The sequence below is a fragment of the Artemia sp. Qi Xiang Cuo genome, chromosome 12 (assembly GCF_049724085.1).
Source record: "Artemia sp. Qi Xiang Cuo chromosome 12, ASM4972408v1, whole genome shotgun sequence".
NCBI lineage: Eukaryota > Metazoa > Arthropoda > Branchiopoda > Anostraca > Artemiidae > Artemia > Artemia sp. Qi Xiang Cuo.
The window spans coordinates 38466717-38475222 of record NC_142805.1 but is presented as its reverse complement, the minus strand read 5'-3'; positions in this window follow the sequence as shown (position 1 = coordinate 38475222).

Below are 8506 nucleotides of genomic sequence, written 5' to 3'. Positions count from 1 at the left end.
AGTTTAGTATCCTTTTATAGAACAGATATACCGTTTCATCCTTAAATTGAATCGCGCCTACAAACTCCGCAACCATTTTGCCTACTGTTTTGCTTGGGGCATATGCTACAAGTAATTCACGTTTTAAACTTGACAAATTTGTAATCGAGGGATCCAGATCCTCAAAAAAGGGGCGAAACAACCCATGGGCCAACAGTGACGTGATCTGTAAGGCTCTTGAATTAGACCAATTTAACAACAACTGAAATTTTTGTAACTGGGAAACAAACACAATTATTTTTCTGCTTTCTGCCTTTGTGAGTGGCGTTATTACTGAAAGAGGGTCAATTAGCGATCCTATTACTTGGGACTGTTGAGGCTGTTCTATTGGAGGATTAATTGGGGTGGTGCTCAGGGGAGTTGGAGGGTTTGTTGGGACCCATGTCTTGATCTTTTGAAGGTAATCATAAAGTTCATCTTGATCGAAATCAGGATCATTTGAGTCAAATAAAAGAGGTGGAAATATGCCATTTTCCCTCCACTGTTTTACAAAATCAAAAGCAACGTTTTTGTTATATCCGGTTTCCGCCGGATCAAGAATAGAAATAAAAACTGACATTTTAAAATAAAAATTTGAAAAAGCAATTATTCTTAAAATTTAAATATTTGTTTTAAACACGGTTCTTTAATTACGTATATTTTGGGCAATAAACTTCACTACTAACAACAAGGGTCTAATAAAATTTACTGGGTTGTTTAACCGTGGTAAATCACTTACAAAAGATAGTCTGTTCCAAATCCAATTGCAGTTGGTCTCAATTAAATCAGTAGCGTCAAATTTAGTCACAATTGAGAATTAATTTTCGATTGTCGAATTCAAAATGTTAAATTTTGGTTGGAAACTGTCAAATGTAGATCACACGTCGACTTTATAAAATCAGGTAAAAAAAAACCACCAAACGTAGAATGGCTAAGTGAAGGTAGAAATCGACTGGAGACTCTCAGTTGTAGAAATTTGAATTAGTAGGTAGAAGCTATCGCGATGAAATCCATATTAGGCATTGTGTAACAGCCTATTTCAAAATGTTCATTTAAACGAAAGTGTTTTTCAAGAAGGCCCTTTGAATAGAAGAAAGTTCAATAGCTCGTAACGTTTTGATGTCTTATTAAGCAGTCTTTTGCAGTATTTGCGGCTCAATATCACAACCAACTTTGGTAGCGGGCGAAATAGCTCTTCAAGATGTTGCTAGTGTTTACCGTAAGATCTTGTAAGTACTTATAACGGTCACTCAAATGTCACTGGGAGGTTTTACCCAAGTGATATATGCTCCACTAGTTTTAACCGCTTGTCACCACTCTGTAAACCACTGCTGTCACCACTCTGTAAACCTCTGTTTAGTTCTTTCTATTTATATGCCCTTTTATATATTGGCAGATGTCATGGTTTACGTAAATTCCAAGATAGTCAGTAAACGTTGGTATAAGGTCTTTATTGAATAACGTGAGAATACACACCGAGAAAATAAGGTAGGACAAGAACAACTAGCCACGACGAAGGCGAATGATGGACTGCCTTTAGAAATGAACCAAGAATATAACTTTCCTGGAACGGAAGTTCCAGGCCTGGGAACGACCCCTTTCCCACGACTAGCTTTAGTCCCAGGAGCCCCCCCCCTGGACCGCTATCGTTGACACAGAAATGCCCTAATAACTAAGAAATGAGATACCCGGAAAAGCTTCTCGAATTGATGTTAAATAATTTACAAAGGTACAGTAATCTTTGGGCATCAGCTCTTGGGCATCAAGTTTTTAATGAAAAATGAATTTAGAAAAGAAAATATGGGTGAAAAATAGACAAAGTATAAGACAAAAAAATATACATAACAAGATGCAGCTTTTCTTTGAAGGTATCAAAAAAAGAATCTTTGAGCATCAACTCTTGGGCATCAAGTTTTTGATGAAAAATTAATTTAAAAAAGAAAATATGGGTGAAAAATAGGCAAAGTATAAGTAAAAAAATATACATAAGAAGATGCAGCTTTTCTTTTAAGGTATCAAAGAAAAGAGCTTTTCTGTGGGCATCAACTCTTGGGCATCAAGTTTTTAATAAAAATGAATTTAAAAAAGAAAACGTGTGTGAAAAATAGGCAAATTATAAGCCAAAAAAATATACATAAGAACATACATTTTTTCTTTGAAGGTATAGTAATCTTTGGGCATCAACTCTTGGGAATCAAGTTTTTAGTGAAAAATTTATTTAAAAAAGAAAATGTGGGTAAAAAATAGCCAAAGTATAAGCCAAAAAATATACATAAGAAGATGCAGTTTTTCTTTGAAGGTTCAGTAATCTTTGGGTATCAACTGATTTAATTTTTACTGTTCCACATGGCAACGCTGACAAAATGTAATGCTGCCCTAAAAATTACATATTTTTAAACAACCAAAAGGAAAAAATAAGAACAGTTTTTAAGGTATGAGTAGGCCTAAAATGGGCCCATGAGGCAAACAATTTTTCAATTTTGATGTCCTTGCTATTGGTACTTTAAGTTCACATCCATTGTTTCAACCGCTATATCTGCAAAAGACTAACAAACTCATAATTTGAATTTATTAAATCTCTAAATTTTTTTCCTAAAATGAGCCAAATTAATAGAATTTTTCATTTCATCATCTATACTGAAAACCAAAAAATTAAAACCATTAAAAACCAAAACAAGACAAATATTATCTTTTAGATTTAATAAATGAGTTCATTGTAGGATTAGACCAAACAAATCGGAAGTTGCTAAGACCTACCGCATTGATATCCGATGCAGAGAAGTGACAACAGAGAATTTGTACAACAAGTTATTCTAGAAACACGATCCAACAAAAGTCGGATTTACCGATTTCCTATCCTTGGAGTGTGCAGATATTTTACTAAGGGGGTGGTCCCAGCAGAGCTTTCTTCCGCTTAACACACTTTACATGCCAATGCAGCAAACAGTAAAGTATTTAAACTTAGACATGGGGTGGCGGAATCAGAAGAAAACCCAAATATTTGTTTTTTGCCAACGGACAAGTTAGATCAAATTAGGCTCTTTCATATTTTATTGCACTAAGTTATTTTTGATAAAATGGCTTACTAACAGAGTATTTTCTTCAGTCTTGCTTGTATTTTCTCAAGTTAGAAAATTATAGTTTTTTTTAAGCTTTTCTGGCCAGTTATTTGGATAGAGTCCCCCTCCCTCCCATAAAAAGAAGCGTACTCATACATAATATTCAGCGCAGTATCCTTGACTTAAAAAGAGTGATGGGTCTCTCAAGCATTGTTCCCTTTACTTTTTTTCCCTCGACAACTCTGTATTGACTGTGTGGTCGTAGAAACAAGGTGGATATAACTGGAATCGGTTCTATTGCTTTTTAGGGATTTAAGTCGAATGGGAGGCACCCAGTTTCCTCTCCTACCGTTTTTTAGTTCTGAGGTGCCCATAGTATCATAGTTCCAGCGGTAGCTATAGCCTAGTAAAAAACGATCAAATCAAAGTCGAGACTTCTGTTTCACTCAAAACAACTGAATGTCCAAAGTTGTTCCCACAGGTGCAGGGTTTTGGCAGCCCCAGGGATAATGACCCTAAATTATCATTATGCCCTTCCCTCACAGATATGTTTTAGTGAAAAAGGTAGAAATGTCAGACATTATTAAAACCATAATTTTGAAAGGAATTTAAATATGCATGATAAAGAAGCAAAACTTGGGTATTTTACATTTCCCCCCAAATTTCTAACACACCCTATACCCCAAGGTCCTATTTTAATTGAAATAGAATTTTAGGATATCTGTTGTGGTCAAATTAGTCACATGCACAATAAATATGCCTTTAAGGATGACATTACCCATGTAACCTGAGGACCAAAGACCCTATCTTATATAAACTGCCCTTCTTCCGTGGATAGATTAAGTACAAATGGTGGTTCTGTTGCAACTTGTTGTAACCGGGATCCTGCAAGGATCTAGATATACCAATACCTCGCTTTGTGTCGTTTCGTTTTGCGTTTTTTCGACGTTGCGTTGCTGCTCAATTAGTACTAGTTTTCATGGCGCGTCGTTAGGTTTTCGAGGTTGCTTTCTTTTGGATTCGAGTCTTGAATTTTTTTTTAGTCCCTTTTTATCAGATAAATGCCTTTTTTGTAAACTTAACTTCATCTTTCCTTTTATTTGATTGTTTTTCTTTGGTTCTCTTTTGTAATTAAATAAAAAAAACAAGTTTTTTTAACTGAAAGTAAGGAGCGACATTAAAACTTAAAACGAACAGAAATTATTCCGTATATGAAAGGGGCTGTCCCCTCCTCAACGCCTTTCTATTTAAGATAAATTTTTTTATTTTTTTAAAAAAATACAGTTTTGAGAAATTCAAAATTTAGCGTAAAGAGCAAGGCGTTGAGGAGGGGACAGCCCCTTTCATATACGGAATAATTTCTGTTTGTTTTAAGTTTTAATGTCGCTCCTTACTTTCAGTTAAAAAAACTTGTTTTTTTTATTTAATTTTTGAACGTTTTTGTATAAAAGCAGGTTTTGATCTTGGCTCACAGTACATGAATAATTAAAACAAAATTTTCATATTAATTTACTTTTATTTGGTTAAATGGCTTTCTCGAAACTTCTTTCATTTTATTTACCAACGTTTTTATTAGTAATAAAATATGTAACTTACGAATTAACTTACGTAACGAACTTCTATATTCATATATTTTTAATACGTATATTAGGGGGTTCGCCCCCTAGTCAATACCTTGCTCTTTAAGTGAAAGTTCGAATTTTGTTCCAATTCTTTAAAAATGACCGCTTAATCACAAAGGCCGGTAATTAGAATAAATAGCTCATATGAAAGTACTAAAAAATCTCTGGCTTAAAGAGTGAGGTATTGACTAGGGGGTGAACCCAATCATATATGTAATATTTTTTATTCGTTTCAAGTTTTGATGTTGCTGCTGTTGCAGTTGAAAAACTTGTTTTTTTATATTTAATTTCTGATCTTTTTTTAAATAATGCTGGAAAGTCCGGCGTCCCCTTCATAGCAATGTCCCTTCCCCCATGAAAACTTCCTTCATGGAAAAATGCTCCTACATAACCCCCGACCCCCCCCCCCCTACCAGGAAATATCTCCCCTGAAAACGTCTGTACAGTATACTTCCCAATAACCAATACTATATGTTAACATTGGGTAAAGTTCATAACTTTCAGCCCTCCTCCCGGGAACTTCGGGGGATTAAGTCATCCTAAAAGACATGCTTATAATATTTTTGAACATACTAAACAAAATGGCTATCCCAAAATTTTGATCAGGTGACTTTGGGAAAAAAATGAGCGTGGGAGGGGGCCTAGTTGCCCTCCATTTTTTTGGTCACTTAAAAAGAGCACTAGAACTTTTAATTTCCATTCCAATGAGCCCTTCCACGATATTCTAGGACCACTGGGTCAATACGATCACCCCTGGGGAAAAAAACAAAAACAAACACGCACCCGTGATCTTTCTTCTGGCAAAAAAATGCAAAATCCCACATTTTTGTAGATAGGAGCTTAAAACCTCTACAGTAGGGTTCTCTGATACGCGGAATATGATGGTGGGATTTTCATTAAGGTTCTATAATTTTTAGGGGGTCTTTCCCCCTTTTTTCGAAAATTTTGACAAATTTTCTCAGGCACGTAACTTTTGATGGGTAAAATTAAACTTGATGAAACTTATATATTTGAAATCAGCATTAAAATCCGATTCTTTTTATGTATCTATTTGTATCAAAATACCGTTTTCTAGAGTTTCGGTTACCATTGAGCCGGGTCCCAATAACCAATACTATATGTTAACATTGGGTAAAGTTCATAAATTTCACCCCTCCTCCTGGGGGCTTTGAGGGATTAAGTCATCCTAAAAGACATAGTTATAATATTTTCAACCATGCTGAACAAAATGGCCATCTCAAAATTTTGATCGGGTGACTTGTGGAAAAAAATGAGCGTGGGAGGGGGCCTAGTTGCCCTCCATTTTTTCGGTCACTTAAAAAGGGCACTAGAACTTTTAATTTACGTTCCAATGAGCCCCCTCACGATATTCTAGGACCACTGGGTTGATACGATCACCCCTGGGAAAAAGAAAGAAAAAAAAAACAAAAAAAAAAAAAAACACGCATCTGTGATCTTTCTACAGGCAAAAAATGGAAAATTACACATTTTTGTATATAAGAGCTTGAAACTTCTACAGTAGGGTTATCTGATACGCTGAATATGATGGTGTGATTTTTATTAAGGTTCTATAGCTTTTAGGGGGTCTTTCCCCTTTTTTTCGAAAATCAGCCAAATTTTCTCAGGCGTGTAACTTTTGATAGGTAATATTAAACTTGATTAAACTTATATATTTGACATCAGAATTAAAATCTGATTCTTTTGATTCATCTATTGGTATTAAAATTCCGTTTTTTAGAGTTTTGGTTACCATTGATCCGGATCGCTCCTTACTTACAGTTCGTTACCACGAACTGTTTGATTAAAGTTATTACCTTCGACGAACATTTAAACTTCTTTTAAGTGAGACTGATGGACAAGATAAGACTACCATTCTAGAGTTTTGAAAGAAGTCCAATATTATGAGAGCAATAGAAATTATTTCTGATTCGTGGGTGAATGTTAAACCATCTTGCATGAATGGTGCTTGGCGCAAAATATGGCATGAATGTGTTCACCGAAGGTGCACTGGAGAAAATGAAGGTACACCAGCTGTTCTTCATGAAATTTCTAATTTAGCTAGAGAGTCTAATTTTGAAGGTATGGAGGATACTGACATAAATGAATTGCTAACTTCGCCTAACGAAGAATTTTCGAATGAAGACTTATTGCAACTGGAATTGGAACTTGCTAATAAAGAAGGTGACAGTGACCGTTCACTAGAAATCTCCGAAAAACAAAATTTAACCTCAAAACAAATTTCCAAAGTGATGTTTCTGATTGACGAAGCTAAGGACTTTTTTTTCTAATGATCCTGACAGCTGAAGGAGTTTTAAAGTGTCCAGGCGGTAGCTACGAATATCAATTGCAGCAAGGAAATTTATTTCACGTTGAAAAAAACAAAAAACTGTTCAGCAAACAGTGGACAAATTTTTTGTCAAAGAAAGCCTGTAAAGATTGTTGCTTGGCTTACGCAAGTTAGATATAAGTGTATTTCTCGTATTTAGTGTTTTATTACGTTAAGGGTATATTTTTGGTATTTAGTGCATGTTCCACTTCAAGGGTATAGTTGGTATGTGTTGTTTTAAGTACTTGTTTCTGCCTTCTTTTCTATTCAAGGAAGTGGATCACCATGACCAAAAACCTACCAGCCAATGAGAGGCTACTTTGGGGGTCATGAGTAGAACCCTATCATGAGGTCCCACGAGTCACCCCTGCTGCCATCTACAATTTAGTTTAATGATGACGGGACATAATTTATTCAAGGATTATCGATCGAGTCTAATGGGGGTCAAGGTCAATCGATCTTTTGTTGTTGTTTGGCCACGTGTAATGACATGAGGTGTGATTTACATAATCGATGGGGGAATTATTGATTCACGTCTGGGGGGGGGGGAATTATGAAACAATATGGTCATAGAGTCCCTAGGGAGAAAGATTACGTAATCGCTCAATGACCTCTTTTTCCAAGATCGATTTATTTGATGTTTTTCTCGGATGTCAACATCAAATTATGGATGTTTTATGGTTTTTGTCAGTGAGAATTTGAAAAACAGGAACTCTGTCACATTTATGGATGTCAACAGCAATTCATGTCTGTTATATGGTTTTCTCACTGAGAATGAAAAAACAGGAATTTTTTCACTTGGAAAACCATAAACCACGTGGTCCTGTCACGAGTAGCACCTGTGAACTTGATTTACATAATCGCTAGGGGAAATTATTGATTCACGAAGGGGAGACTTAAGAAACATTAAGGCTTCTTTAATCTTAGGTCTGAGGCATAAACGTTCTTTAGGTCAGAGAGAAAAATTAATATTCTATTTTTAAATAGGGCTTCATCGATCTTTCAGGAATTATAATTGACATCACTTGTTATCTTGGAATTATGCGGGAGTCTAAAGAGATAGAAATTCTATTTTTAAATACGGCTTCACGGAGCTTTAAGTCGGAGAGATAAATTGATATTCTAACGAAACCCTAATAGTTTAGCTAGGAAAATTTATGAGATTAAGAGATTAACGTAGGAAAGGGTTTCCTAGAAATTTGAAATGCGTTAGCGCAGAGATGCCAAACAAAAGGAACACGCTAAAATTACGTTTAGGGATTATTTGGGCGAAACCGTTTTATCCATTTTATGGGATTATTTCGGTGAAACAGTTAGAGACATTTTGAAAGAAGATTTTAGGAAAGGTTTTAGAAGAGAATTTGAGGGTGAAACTCTGTGGTCGTTATAATACACAAGTTCCATTTGAACAGTGTTGTGAGGTCCTCTACCCCAACCCCAAAGGGTTCCGATCCCCACCCCAACCCCGAAGGAAGCCCCCG